Source organism: Lolium perenne, chromosome 6 (genome assembly GCF_019359855.2).
Source record: "Lolium perenne isolate Kyuss_39 chromosome 6, Kyuss_2.0, whole genome shotgun sequence".
NCBI classification, from domain to species: domain Eukaryota; kingdom Viridiplantae; phylum Streptophyta; class Magnoliopsida; order Poales; family Poaceae; genus Lolium; species Lolium perenne.
Window position 1 is genome coordinate 185,361,451 of NC_067249.2, and position 15,909 is coordinate 185,377,359.

Below are 15,909 nucleotides of genomic sequence, written 5' to 3' on the forward strand. Positions count from 1 at the left end.
TTATAACGCAATGCGGTGCATACCGGACATTCATTCAAATTCTCGTATTCACCGCGGTAGAGGATGCGATCGTTGATGCATGCATGTATCTTCGTAACCTCTAAACCTAGAGGGCAGACAACCTTCTTTGCTTCGTACGTAGTGGCGGGCAACTCGTTATTCTTTGGAAACATATTCTTCAACATTTTCAGCAAGTTTTCAAATGCCGAGTCAGCTACACCTGCCTGTGCCTTCCATTTCAGCAAATCCAGTGTGCAGCCCAGCTTTTTCAGACCATCATCGCATCCGAGTACAGCGCCTTCCTGTGATCCTCTAACATGCGATCCAAATTCTCCCTCTCTTTTTCAGTTTCGCAGCGTCTCCGTGCATCAGCAATGGTCCGACCAAGATCATCAACGGGATCATCACGTGCCTCTTCTTCACCTTCCCCTTCACCTTCCCCTTCACCTTCAGCATCCTCCATAAAAGTATCACCGAAATGAGCAAGATAGCTTTCATCGATGAAATCATCCCCTTCTTCATCTTCTTCCATTATAACCCCTCTTTCTCCATGCTTGGTCCAACAATTATAGCTTGGCATGAAACCGTGCCGAAGCAGGTGCATGTGAACATCTCTTGAGGAAGAGTAACCCTTCTGATTCTTACAGTTAACACATGGGCAGATAACAAAACCCCCCTGCTTGTTCGCATTAGCCACTACGAGGAAATCTTTCAAACCCGTACTGAACTCACCGGAGAGTCGGTTACCGTACATCCATTGTCGATTCATCTGCATTATTATAATATAAAATATATAATTAACCATCATGCATTTGTTAAACTAACTAGCTACAAACAATATAAATTAAACAATGAACTACACACACATGCATATTTTATCAACGACACATCAAAGGTTCAAGTTGCTAACCGCGATCGAGGAGGAAAAAATAAATGAGAAAGCTCAAGTGTGGCTCCAACACTTCATATCATGTTTGTTTCATGCTCTTGGGGCATTTCATCAAACACCTTATGTGCATAAGAGGAACCAAAAGCAAACCTAACACCCACTTGTGAAGTTTGTGAAGAGAATGGCTCCAAATGGCTAAGTGTTGGCTGCTGGATGGGTATATATAGGGGGGGGGGGGCTTTAGTCCCGGTTGGCCTGGCCAACCGTGACTAAAGGCCTTCGGGCACCTTTTGTCGCGGTTGGCCTGGCCAACCGCGACTAAATCCCCCCACGTGCACCGGCTGGCCACCGAGCGCCCTGGGCCCAGGCCTTTGGTCGCGGTTCGCCTCCCGAACCGCGACTAAAGGTCCCATTAGTCGCGGTTCCTACAGCTTCGCGACTTATGGGGCTCACCGGAAGCCTGTTTTTCTACCAGTGTACCTTTGGGGAGGCAGTGGATATGCTCTAGTGCAACCTTCTTCCAAGCTATGCATCCCATTCAGCGTAATATGTTGATCTAACCGAGAATGTCCCTATCTTCGTCGGGCTCTACGAATATCATCCATCTCAAAAGAGGTCTGATGTATAGATATAATTCTTTGAACATCGACATGCCAAAAGGTTTGATTTATGTGATCAACATCCCATTGATTTGTCACGGGATCAATTAGATCACAAACCCTTGATATAATATTTTGACCTCTTCTAGTAAAAAAATTCCTCGATGCACTATTTGGTATCATTCGTGTTCCCAAATCTCAATGGCATTTCCATTGCCCACATGCCTGAAGTGTCCCAACTTCAAAATTTTAATTCCAGCGAAAATACTTTGTCATAGAAATGAATTCCCGTTCTTTAGTTCTGCATTTAATAAATCACCTAATGGATAGTATCTTGCTCTGAGCACCCTAGCACATAAAGATTCCGGTAATATGGACTTCTCAAAAGGAAAAAAACAAATACAGCCCAGTTTGATGGCAGGGCCAGAAGCAACGACAGCCCATGAGATGCTCAAAACCTTCCCTTCCTTCCATCTTCGACCATCCCTCCGAGGTCCGAGGTCTTCAATGCGCCCATGCCCAACCACTCGCTCTCCCTCCTCCCTTCCCCATCACGTCTGCCCATCTCTAGCCTGGGTTAACCCAGAGATTCCCATCTCAGCAGAGAATTTTAGACAAATAGGTGTTTGTTAGCCTAGGTCAACTCATCTCAGCCTAGTCCAGTTGGGAAGCTCAAATCGAGCTTCACAACTCAGCCTGGCCGAGCTCAATCTGCAAAAAGTCCCACTCGCCCGACTCAGACACCCCCCAGACCCTCACCCGGTCAAACTCCACCCCCTCATTCTCTCCTTTCGTTTTTCTTTTCTCCCGTGAGTCCTGTCGCCTCCCCCCGCAGCCTGCGCGAGCTGAAGCCGTGTGGACGCCGGAGAGCTCCACACCGGCCGCCCAGAAGCACACCGGCACGCTCCTGCGCCGCCAGGTCCGATGAGGTACCGCCAGGGTCGACCACCGCCGCCAGGGCCTCCTTGCGTCGCCCAGACCCGACGACGGCGCGCCAGGGCCGACCACCGCCGCCAGAGTCGCCGCTATGCCGCCATGACGTCGGAGTCGGCCACCGCCCCACAGCCGTCGGCCCTTCTTCCTCCCGCGCCGGACAGAGGCAGCAGGCCCCGCCACCGACGCCCCTAGCCCCTGCGCGGGTCGCCGCCTCTCCCTGGACACTTGCTGTCGACTCGACGGCCAGGACCCGGACCTTCTCGACGCGGCCGACCGCCACCGCCATGCAGTAGCTCCAATGGACGGTGCTCCTCCCCAGCTCGCCACCGGCAGAAGCTCCAATGGAACGGACCCGATTGATTTTCTCTTTTTTTTTGTTTGAGGGTCTTTTTGTTTAAAAGCAGGACGATTTTGTAAAACAGCTGTGAAACATGCTCACCTCAGCACAAATGGTACCAAACAACATCTCATATGAGCACAGCTCAACACATACACGGGTGCCAAACATGTGATGTTTCTCAACTCAACTTGGATGAGATTACCATGTATGGGTAGAGAGAGATATTCTGAGTTGCCCCAGTCTACCAAACACACCCTAATATTCGGCTGGCACCCATCTTTGAACAACAATCCGGTCTCTTCGATCTCCCACCGATCCTGCCGCTCTTATAAGTCCAGCCCGCGCCGCCGCGCGCCCCTCCCCTCCTCCCCCGAGCGGACTGAGAGGAAGGAAGGCGGGCGGGCTGGTGGAGAGAGCGGGAGAGTGAGACGAAGCTCCATGGCGAAGATTTACGTGCAGGCGGTGCCACCGGCGGATCTGAACAAGAACACGGAGTGGTTCATGTACCCGGGCGTATGGACGACCTACATCCGCATCCTCTGCTTCTCCTGGCTCCTCGCCCTTTCCGTATTCGGTTGCACCGCAGGCATGCATGGACCGTCGTCAACCTCTTCTACTTCGCGGTAACTACGTCTCCCCCGGCCCTGTTCTGTTCCACCTCCTTTCGTTATTACCGTTCGTACTTCGTATGCCAGTATAACTATATAGGCGGAGAGGGAGAGTGAAACGAAGCTCCATGGCGAAGCTTTACGTGCAGGCGGTGCCTTGATGGCACGGGTCTGTTCAACTGAACAGGAGGTTGCGACGGACGCCTCGTCTAGCTGTGGCTTGTGAGGCACCATTAATGTGGCTTGTGCTCCCTCTCAGCTCGGTGAGGCACACTAGTGGAAAACTGGGCAATAGGCCCGGTCCATTTGGGCCTTTAGACCCGGTTCCTGAACCGGGACCAACTAGGCGGGACTAAAGGGGGTACCCTTTAGTCTCGGTTCAAAGATAAACCGGGCCTAAAGGCCTCAACACGTGGTGCGACCAGGGAGCTCGCGCTGGAAGGGCTTTGGTCCCGGTTCGTGGTACGAACCGGGCCTATGTTTCTCTGCCGCGGCAGAGAATTGCTATTTCTCTGCCGCGGCACGATTTGGGCTGTACCAGCGTTTCTCTGCGCGCAGAAAGCGATCTGTTTCCCTTGCCGTGGCAGAGTTTCAGCAATGCATATATATATCATTCAAGAAACCACAAAAAATCGTCATGAATATATATAGACATCGTCAACAGTACACGACATAGTCAACACAGTACACGTAATGCATGCATATTTACAATACAACTTTTCCTGAACGAATATCCTCCGCCGTCACGATCTTCCGATAGTGCTCTCCACCTGGGGTAAGGACCTCGGTAATAAAGAATCCCGCGATTTCCTCTTGAATTGCTTTTATTTGATCCGCTGTTATGAGAGTGTCCCGCAGGCGTGTCATCTATATTTAAAAAAGGAGATCAATATATGAATGGAACTCAATACAATAGATGGTACTAATTAAGATTAATTGTGAAAATTTGTTATCGTACACGAGTGTGGTGTATTTGGGCATCCCCACCCTTGGGACAGGACATGTCACGCATGAAGGTGCAGACGTAGTATCCACATAAGTTATTCCCTTTTTCCTGCCTCATACACTTTACGAAAAAATAGTTCGATCAAACTAATAATCAAGCATCGTATTGAAAGTAAATATCATATATAAAGTTTCACGGACATAGCTATATATAAAGTACTACTTACAGGGTAATCTCTAAATGTAAGCTCCGGTTTCCATTCACCCGGAACAGTATTGATGAACCGTTTCCAAGCCCTGCCCGGCAAAAAATAATGAGTAAATGAGTAATTGATTAGTTGATGATATCTTCGAATTAGAGCGAGATGAAGATGCCAATACGAAATTGATTGAAACTACCTCTGGAGGATGGCAGCCATGTCCGCCCATTCCGCATATTACGTACGTTTCGAGTCCATGACGTTTACGACTCCAAGGTGAAGATCAATGATTAGGAGAATAAAATGGAAACTGCACAAGCATAGCTCAATGATTACGAGAATAAAGTGGAAGGTGCACAAGCATAATGTATGTTATATATAACACTCACTTGAAGTTGTAGGGAAAGAATATATCCTCTTTGTCTGCTTGCTTCTCTAAAAACATTACGATGTTGTCCTCTGTGTCCTTGGCGAAGTCTCGAACCGTAACTTCATGAACTGTGTTTGGGTCTATGAACCCCAGCGGTAGGAGCTTGCCTCTTTTGTATTCCAGCTTCTTCATTCTGCATAATTAAATGTATAGCGTACACAAAGAATATAATGAGGATAATTGTTAGTGCAAATGAATGAGCTACAAACTTAATTACACAAATAAATCACTTACGAGCAGTAGCAACCGATGACAGCTTTGTCGAGGGCGCCTTGATTGAATAATCAAACAGTTCTTCTAACTCAATGTTTATCTCGTCTTCCCCCGGAAGTAATGCTCATCTCTAAGATACACCGTGATGTAGGTTTCACATCTTCGACGAGGCTTTCAGGTACCAGTCATGCAACCTTCGCATCTGAGTCCCTAGACGCGCGAGCTCGCCGAGTTTGACGAGATCGGATCCGTATCTATACTTGTTTACCACTTGAGCCGTTGGATAGTAATCTTCGTACTCAACCGATGCTCCCTGAGCTCTAGCCGCCCGTTCGATCATCGATGCCGTCTCTGGATCATGATATGGCTCCACGATGAAGTGGGGTGCGGCACTGAATGTCCTGCTGTCCAAGCTGGGCGACCTTTTTTGCTTCTTTCATCGCTCTAGAGGACTGTCCAAGAGAGCGGTCATAATCAGCTCTCAGCTCAGGTCTCTTCATTCTCGTCTCGGCAAAGTGCTTCACTGTCTGCGGTGGAATAAACATCTTCTTCGGCGCAGTTGCAAGAAACGCCTTTTGCTCTTCAGTCTGCTCATGTGGCAACAACTCTGGAGTCTGTTCCCTCATTGGAGTTGATGATCTCTTCGGAGCTGTAGGAGGTGCCGCGGACCGCTTCCTCTTTTGCTTAGGTGGAAGCGGCGGAGTCTCTTGACGAGGAGGAGGAGGCGGCGGAGTATTTTCACGCGGAGGAGACTGGTCATGGATAGGGGAATCATCATCGCGCGAGAGGAGAATCATCACGCGGAGGAGGCTGCACGGGTGGCGGAGGAGGCGGAGGTGGCCTGCTTGTTGGCTTCTCACCTGGAAACACAATGTTCTCCTTCCGCCATTGCACGGTGGTTCTACGGGCTTCTCCCAGTTCTTTGATTTCCCCATCTTCACCTGCAGGGTGCTCAAGCACCAACCCCTCATACTCTCTCAACACTTCATCCACCATCACAACAGCAAAGTCGTCTTGGACCGGACGGCAATGGTAAGACCTTGTAGGTAAGAGGATGCCGACCGCCGCCTTGAAGGATAGGTTGAAAACTTTAACATGCAGCTCACAAGGACGGCTCTCAGTGAGATCATCCACGGGGGTAGCGAGGAGGCTCGACCACCTGGTCATCATCATCATCATTATCCACCTGCGAGAGGAAGCCACGCTGCTTTTCCGGTGTGGTTGAGATTGCAGCGGGGCGATGGCATTGAGCGGTCAGGATCTACACTCTGCCCCGAGCCATCTGAGATGTAAGTACTTGGGTTACCATGGTTAATTGGGCTTGCATGGTGCTCATACCCTCCTCTAAGTTAGCCAGGCGGTCTGTTTCCCTTGCCTTCCTCCTCTCATGGCTTTTATCAGGAAATCTCTTCCTTTCCGCAGGAAAGCCATACTTCCACGGAACGGAGCCTGCTGTGCCTCGTGTTCGTCCGCCGTGTTCTTTGTTCCCAAGGGCGCGTGTCAGCTCATCGTTCTCTCTTTCGGGCTGGAACAACCCCGCCTCCACGTCCCTATGTGCCTTTTCCAGGGCATCAATGGGAACCTTCAGATGAGCTTTCTTATAGATGCACTTCCTCGTTTACGGATCCAACGTTCCCCCAATCCCGTAGAACCACTCCTTGCACCGTTCGATCCAACCGTGTGTCCCTAATCTGATCCCTTTACTGGTCAGTTCCGCCTCAGCTGCCTGCCACTTAGGACGGTTAGCCCTGTATCCACCTGGACCCAGAATTTGGTGATATAGCTTCAACGCAGCATTTGCCTTATTTATTTCCGACCTTCTCTTAAATTCTTCTGACTCCGTGCTGTACTTCACGAATTCGTCCCAGTGATTTTTTACCTTCTCACTGTCCGGAGTCTTCTTTAACTTGATAAGGCGGCGCAATCTTTTCTTGTGGCTCTTGAATAGTTCGGCCATCTTCTTCTTGACAAACTCGCGGAGGGCCTGCTCCATCTTGGCCTTCTCAGAGTCACCCTGATACGTCTCCGACGTATCGATAATTTCTTATGTTCCATGCCACATTATTGATGTTCTCTACATGTTTTATGCACACTTTATGTCATATTCGTGCATTTTCTGGAACTAACCTATTAACAAGATGCCGAAGTGCCGATTCTTTGTTTCTGCTGTTTTTGGTTTCAGAAATCCTAGTAAGGAAATATTCTCGGAATTGGACGAAATCAAAGCCCAGGGGCCTATTTTCTCACGAAGCTTCCGTAAGTCCGAAGGAGAGACGAAGAGGGGCCACGGAGGGCCACACCCTAGGGCGGCGCGGCCCCCCTTGGCCGCGCGGCCCTGTGGTGTGGGGCCCCGTGCCGCCTCTTGACCTGCCCTTTCGCCTATAAAAAGTCTCCGTGACGAAAACCCCGCATCTGAGAACCACGATACGGAAAACCTTCCAGAGACGCCGCCGCCGCCGATCCCATCTCGGGGGATCCAGGAGATCGCCTCCGGCACCCTGCCGGAGAGGGGAATCATCTCCCGGAGGACTCTACGCCGCCATGGTCGCCTCCGGTGTGATGTGTGAGTAGTCTACCCCTGGACTATGGGTCCATAGCAGTAGCTAGATGGTTGTCTTCTCCCCATTGTGCTATCAATGTCGGATCTTGTGAGCTGCCTAACATGATCAAGTTCATCTATCTGTAATTCTATATGTTGCGTTTGTTGGGATCCGATGAATAGAGAATACTTGTTATGTTGATTATCAAAGCTATGCTTATGTGTTGTTTATGATCTTGCATGCTCTCCGTTATTAGTAGATGCTCTGGCCAAGTTGATGCTAGTAACTCCAAGAGGGAGTATTTATGCTCGATAGTGGGTTCATGCCTCTGTGAAAGTGGAGGAGTGACGAGAACCACTAAAGTTATGGATGTGCTGTTGCCACTAGGGATAAAACATTAGTTCTATGTTCAATGATGTAGTCACTAGTTACATTACGCGCAATACTTAATGCAATTGTCTCATTGTTAGCAACTTAATACCGGAGGGTTCGGATGATAACCTGAAGGTGGACTTTTTAGGCATAGATGCAGTTGGATGACGGTCTATGTACTTTGTCGTAATGCCCAATTAAATCTCACTATACTCATCATGATATGTATGTGCATGGTCATGCTCTCTTTATTTGTCAATTGCCCAACTGTAATTTGTTCACCCAACATGCTGTTCGTCTTATGGGAGAGACACCTCTAGTGAACTGTGGACCCCGGTCCAATTCTCTTTCTTGAAATACAATCTCTTGCCAATACTTTGTTCTACTGTTTTTACGCAAACAATCATCTTCCACACAATACGGTTAATCCTTTGTTACAGCAAGCCGGTGAGATTGACAACCTCACTGTTTCGTTGGGGCAAAGTACTTTGGTTGTGTTGTGCAGGTTCCACGTTGGCGCCGGAATCTCTGGTGTTGCGCCGCACTACATCCCGCCGCCATCAACCTTCAACGTGCTTCTTGGCTCCTCCTGGTTCGATAAACCTTGGTTTCTTTCTGAGGGAAAACTTGCTGCTATGCGCATCATACCTTCCTCTTGGGGTTGCCCAACGAACGTGTGAAATACACGCCATCAAGCATATTTTCTGGCGCCGTTGCCGGGGAGATCAAGACACGCTGCAAGGGGAGTCTCCACTTCTCAATCTCATTACTTTGTTTTTGTCTTGCTTAGTTTTATTTACTACTTTGTTTGCTGCACTAAATCAAAATACAAAAAAATTAGTTGCTAGTTTTACTTTACTTGCTATCTTGTTTGCTATATCAAAAACACAAAAAAATTAGTTTACTTGCATTTACTTTATCTAGTTTGCTTTATTTACTGTTGCTAAAATGGCCAACGCTGAAAACACTAAGTTGTGTGACTTCACAACCACAAATAATAATGATTTCTTATGCACACCTATTGCTCCACCTGCTACTACAGCAGAATTCTTTGAAATTAAACCTGCTTTACTGAATCTTGTTATGCGAGAGCAATTTTCTGGTGTTAGTTCTGATGATGCTGCTGCCCATCTTAATAATTTTGTTGAACTATGTGAAATGCAAAAATATAAAGATGTAGATGGTGATATTATTAAACTAAAATTGTTCCCTTTCTCATTAAGAGGAAGAGCTAAAGATTGGTTGCTATCTCTGCCTAAGAATAGTATCGATTCATGGACTAAATGTAAGGATGCTTTTATTGGTAGATATTATCCCCCTGCTAAAATTATATCTTTGAGGAGTAGCATAATGAATTTTAAACAATTAGATACTGAACATGTTGCTCAAGCTTGGGAAAGAATGAAATCTCTGGTTAAAAATTGCCCAACCCATGGACTGACTACTTGGATGATCATCCAAACCTTCTATGCAGGACTAAATTTTTCTTCACGGAATTTATTGGATTCAGCTGCTGGAGGTACCTTTATGTCCATTACTCTTGGTGAAGCAACAAAACTTCTTGATAATATGATGATCAACTACTCTGAATGGCACACGGAAAGAGCTCCACAAGGTAAGAAGGTAAATTCTGTCGAAGAAACCTCTTCCTTGAGTGATAAGATCGATGCTATTATGTCTATGCTTGTGAATGATAGGACTAATATTGATCCTAATAATGTTCCATTAGCTTCATTGGTTGCACAAGAAGAACATGTTGATGTAAACTTCATTAAAAATAATAATTTCAACAACAATGCTTACCGGAACAATTCTAGTAACAACTATAGGCCATATCCTTATAATAATGGCAACGGCTATGGTAATCCTTATGGGAATTCTTACAACAATAATAGGAGTTCACCCCCTGGACTTGAAGCCATGCTTAAGGAATTTATTAGTACACAAACTGCTTTTAACAAATCTGTTGAAGAAAAGCTTGGGAAAATTGATATACTTGCTTCTAAAGTCGATAGTCTTGCTGCTGATGTTGATCTTTTGAAATCGAAAGTTATGACTAATGAGAATCATCATAATAAAATTATTACTACAGCAAATGCCATTCAAGTTAGAATTAATGAGAATATAAGATTAATGGCTGAACTGCGTGCTAGGTGGGATAGAGAAGAAAATGAAAAACTAGCTAAAGAGAAGAATATAGCTAAAGTTTGGACTATTACCACCACTAGTAATGCTAATGCTACACATGTTGCTGCACCTCCTACTCATACTAATAAAAGAATTGGTGTTAGCAATGTTTCCACTTCGAATGCAAAGCGCGAAAAACTGCCTGAAACTGCTAAAAGCTGAAACTGCACTGTGATAAAGCTGCTGAAATTTTTTCCAACATTGGGGATGATGATCCCATTGCTTTAGATTATAATGGTTTGAATTTTGATGATTGCCACATCTCTGAAGTTATAAAGTTCTTGCAAAAACTTGCTAAAAGTCCTAATGCTAGTGCTATAAATTTGGCTTTCACACATCATATTACAAATGCTCTCATAAAAGCTAGAGAAGAGAAACTAGAGCGTGAAGCCTCTATTTCTAAAAAGTTAGAGGATGGTTGGGAGCCCATCATTAAGATGAAGATTAAAGATTTTGATTGTAATGCTTTATGTGATCTTGGTGCAAGTATCTCTGTTATGCCTAAGAAAATTTATAATATGCTTGACTTGCCACCGCTGAAAAATTGTTATTTGGATGTTAATCTTGCTGATCATTCTACAAAGAAACCTTTGGGTAAAGTTGATAATGTTCGCATTACCATTAACAATAACCTGGTTCCCGTTGATTTTGTTGTCTTGGATATTGAATACAATGCATCTTGCCCCATTATATTGGGAAGACCTTTTCTTCGAACTGTTGGTGCTATCATTGATATGAAGGAAGGTAATATAAAATATCAATTTCCTCTCAAGAAAGGTATGGAACACTTCCCTAGAAAGAGAATGAAGGTACCTTTTGATTCTATTATGAGAACAAATTATGATGTTGACACTTCATCTCTTGATAATACTTGATACACACTTTCTGCGCCTAGCTGAAAGGCGTTAAAGAAAAGCGCTTATGGGAGACAACCCATGTTTTTACCTACAGTACTTTGTTTTTATTTTGTGTCTTGGAAGTTGTTTACTACTGTAGCAACCTCTCCTTATCTTAGTTTTGAGTTTTGTTGTGCCAAGTTAAGCCGTTGATAGAAAAGTAAGTACTAGATTTGGATTACTGCACAGTTCCAGATTTCTTTGCTGTCACGAATCTGGGTCCACCTCCCTGTAGGTAACTCAGAAAATTAAGCCAATTTACGTGCATGATCCTCAGATATGTACGCAACTTTCATTCAATTTGAGCATTTTCATTTGAGCAAGTCTGGTGCCATTTTAAAATTCGTCAATAAGAACTGTTCTGTTTTGACAGATTCTGCCTTTTATTTCGCATTGCCTCTTTCGCTATGTTGGACGAATTTCTTTGATCCACTAATGTCCAGTAGCATTATGCAATGTCCAGAAGTGTTAAGAATGATTGTGTCACCTCTGAATATGTCAATTTATAATGTGCACTAACCCTCTAATGAGTTGTTTCGAGTTTGGTGTGGAGGAAGTTTTCAAGGATCAAGAGAGGAGTATGATGCAACATGATCAAGGAGAGTGAAAGCTCTAAGCTTGGGGATGCACCCGGTGGTTCACCCCTGCATATATCAAGAAGACTCAAGCGTCTAAGCTTGGGGATGCCCAAGGCATCCCCTTCTTCATCGACAACATTATCAGGTTCCTCCCCTGAAACTATATTTTTATTCCATCACATCTTATGTGCTTTTTCTTGGAGCGTCGGTTTGTTTTTGTTTTTTGTTTTGTTTGAATAAAATGGATCCTAGCATTCACTTTATGGGAGAGATACACGCTCCGCTGTAGCATATGGACAAGTATGTCCTTGGTTTCTACTCATAGTATTCATGGCGAAGTTTCTCCTTCGTTAAATTGTTATATGGTTGGAATTGGAAAATGATACATGTAGTAATTGCTATAAATGTCTTGGGTAATGTGATACTTGGCAATTGTTGTGCTCATGATTAAGCTCTTGCATCATATGCTTTGCACCCATTAATGAAGAAATATATAGAGCATGCTAAAATTTGGTTTGCATATTTGGTTTCTCTAAGGTCTAGATAATTTCTAGTATTGAGTTTGAACAACAAGGAAGACGGTGTAGAGTCTTATAATGTTTTCAATATGTCTTTTATGTGAGTTTTGCTGCACCGGTTCATCCTTGTGTTTGTTTCAAACAACCTTGCTAGCCTAAACCTTGTATCGAGAGGGAATACTTCTCATGCATCCAAAATACTTGAGCCAACCACTATGCCATTTGTGTCCACCATACCTACCTACTACATGGTATTTTCCGCCATTCCAAAGTAAATTGCTTGAGTGCTACCTTTAAAACTCCATCATTCACCTTTGCAATATATAGCTCATGGGACAAATAGCTTTAAACTATTGTGGTATTGAATATGTAATTATGCACTTTATCTCTTATTAAGTTGCTTGTTGTGCGATAACCATGTTTCTTTGGGGACGCCATCAACTACTCTTTGTTGAATTTCATGTGAGTTGCTATGCATGTTCGTCTTGTCTGAAGTAAGAGAGATCTACCACCATAGGGTTAAGCATGCATATGTTAGAGAAGAACATTGGGCCGCTAACTAAAGCCATGTTCCATGGTGGAAGTTTCAGTTTTGGACAACAATCCTCAAATCTCAAATGAGAAAATTATTAATTGTTGTTATATGCTTATGCATAAAAGAGGAGTCCATTATCTGTTGTCTATGTTGTCCCGGTATGGATGTCTAAGTTGAAGAATAATCAATAGCGAGAAATCCAATGCGAGCTTTCTCCTTAGACCTTTGTACAGGTGGCATAGAGGTACCCCTTTGTGACACTTGGTAAAAACAATGCATTGTGATGATCCGGTAGTCCAAGCTAATTAGGACAAGGTGCGGGCACTATTAGTATACTATGCATGAGGCTTGCAACTTGTAAGATATAATTTACATGATACATATGCTTTATTACTACCGTTGACAAAATTGTTTCATGTTTTCAAAATCAAAGCTCTAGCACAAATATAGCAATCGATGCTTTTCCTCTATGGAGGACCATTCTTTTACTTTCAATGTTGAGTCAGTTCACCTATTTCTCTCCACCTCAAGAAGCAAACACTTGTGTGAACTATGCATTGATTCCTACATACTTGCTTATTGCACTTATTATATTACTCTATGTTGACAATATCCATGAGATATACATGTTACAAGTTGAAAGCAACCGCTGAAACTTAATCTTCTTTTGTGTTGCTTCAATGCCTTTACTTTGAATTATTGCTTTATGAGTTAACTCTTATGCAAGACTTATTGATGCTTGTCTTGAAGTGCTATTCATGAAAAGTCTTTGCTATATGATTCACTTGTTTACTCATGTCATATACATTGTTTTGATCGCTGCATTCACTACATATGCTTTACAAATAGTATGATCAAGATTATGATGGCATGTCACTCCAGAAATTATCTCGTGTTATCGTTTTACCTGCTCGGACGAGCAGAACTAAGCTTGGGGATGCTGATACATCTCCGACGTATCGAAAATTTCTTATGTTCCATGCCACATTATTGATGTTATCTACATGTTTTAAGCACACTTTATGTCATATTCGTGCATTTTCTGGAACTAACCTATTAACAAGATGCCGAAGTGCCGATTCTTTGTTTTCTCATTGTTTTTGGTTTCAGAAATCCTAGTAAGGAAATATTCTCGGAATTGGACGAAATCAAAGCCCGGGGGCCTATTTTCTCACGAAGCTTCCAGTCCGAAGGAGAGACGAAGAGGGGCCACGGAGGGGCCACACCCTAGGGCGGCGCGGCCCCCTTGGCCGCGCGGCCCTGTGGTGTGGGGCCCCGTGCCGCCTCTTGACCTGCCCTTTCGCCTATAAAAAGTCTCCGTGACGAAAACCCCAGTCCCGAGAACCACGATACGGAAAACCTTCCAGAGACGCCGCCGACGCCGATCCCATCTCGGGGGATCCAGGAGATCGCCTCCGGCACCCTGCCGGAGAGGGGAATCATCTCCCGGAGGACTCTACGCCGCCATGGTCGCCTCCGGTGTGATGTGTGAGTAGTCTACCCCTGGACTATGGGTCCATAGCAGTAGCTAGATGGTTGTCTTCTCCCCATTGTGCTATCAATGTCGGATCTTGTGAGCTGCCTAACATGATCAAGATCATCTATCTGTAATTCTATATGTTGCATTTGTTGGGATCCGATGAATAGAGAATACTTGTTATGTTGATTATCAAAGCTATGCTTATGTGTTGTTTATGATCTTGCATGCTCTCCGTTATTAGTAGATGCTCTGGCCAAGTTGATGCTAGTAACTCCAAGAGGGAGTATTTATGCTCGATAGTGGGTTCATGCCTCTCGTGAATCGAGGAGTGACAAGAACCACTAAGGTTATGGATGTGCTGTTGCCACTAGGGATAAAACATTAGTGCTATGTTCAAGGATGTAGTCACTAGTTACATTACGCGCAATACTTAATGCAATTGTCTGTTGTTAGCAACTTAATACTGGAGGGGGTTCGGATGATAACCTGAAGGTGGACTTTTTAGGCATAGATGCAGTTGGATGACGGTCTATGTACTTTGTCGTAATGCCCAATTAAATCTCACTATACTCATCATGATATGTATGTGCATGGTCATGCTCTCTTTATTTGTCAATTGCCCAACTGTAATTTGTTCACCCAACATGCTGTTCGTCTTATGGGAGAGACACCTCTAGTGAACTGTGGACCCCGGTCCAATTCTCTTTCTTGAAATACAATCTCTTGCAATCTTTGTTCTCTTGTTTCTGCAAACAATCATCTTCCACACAATACGGTTAATCCTTTGTTACAGCAAGCCGGTGAGATTGACAACCTCACTGTTTCGTTGGGGCAAAGTACTTTGGTTGTGTTGTGCAGGTTCCACGTTGGCGCCGGAATCTCTGGTGTTGCGCCGCACTACATCCCGCCGCCATCAACCTTCAACGTGCTTCTTGGCTCCTCCTGGTTCGATAAACCTTGGTTTCTTTCTGAGGGAAAACTTGCTGCTGTGCGCATCATACCTTCCTCTTGGGGTTGCCCAACGAACGTGTGAAATACACGCCATCACACCCCCCTCTTCGGGTACTATGTTGAAATGTGCCATGAGCTTGTTCATAATGCTGTTTTTGGCTACATCATCGATATAAAGACCTTGAGCTTCTTCCTCTGCAGACAGCACTAGTCCCTTCGGCTTGTGCCATTCTCGAACGGTGATCGGGACGTGGTCCCTAACAAGCACTCCGCATTGAGCTATAAATGCCTTTGCACCTTTCTCTGGAGCAATCGGTTTACCATCCTTCTCGATGTGGGTGATGTCGTGCCTAACACCGTCATCCAACTTTTTGGCCGGGCCTCGCTTCCTCGACTTTACAGAAGAAGTGCTCGATCCGGAGGGCTAAAAAAGAAATAGTTCATAGTCAGTACAATTTCATTAGTTAATGCATCTAGTCGATCAACAGCGGCTTAATTAATTTATATACCTCGGTGATAACTACAGTTCGGGAGCCATTATGATGATCTTGTTCCTCACCGGCGCCACTAGGATCTTCTTCCTCAATATCCTCCGCTCCCTCACCGGAGTCATTCAAATAAGTTGCGGTGACATCGTCACCGCCATCATCTGGAATAACGTCGTCGTCGCGATCATCCAGAGTATCGTTTGC

At 44.9% G+C, this 15,909-nt stretch overlaps 1 pseudogene; it reads left to right on the forward strand.

The window, feature by feature from the left end:
• The first annotated feature begins 3,061 nt into the window (after positions 1-3,061).
• The window catches only part of LOC127306704 (uncharacterized), an 84,178-nt pseudogene continuing 71,330 nt past the window's right edge, over positions 3,062-15,909 (forward strand).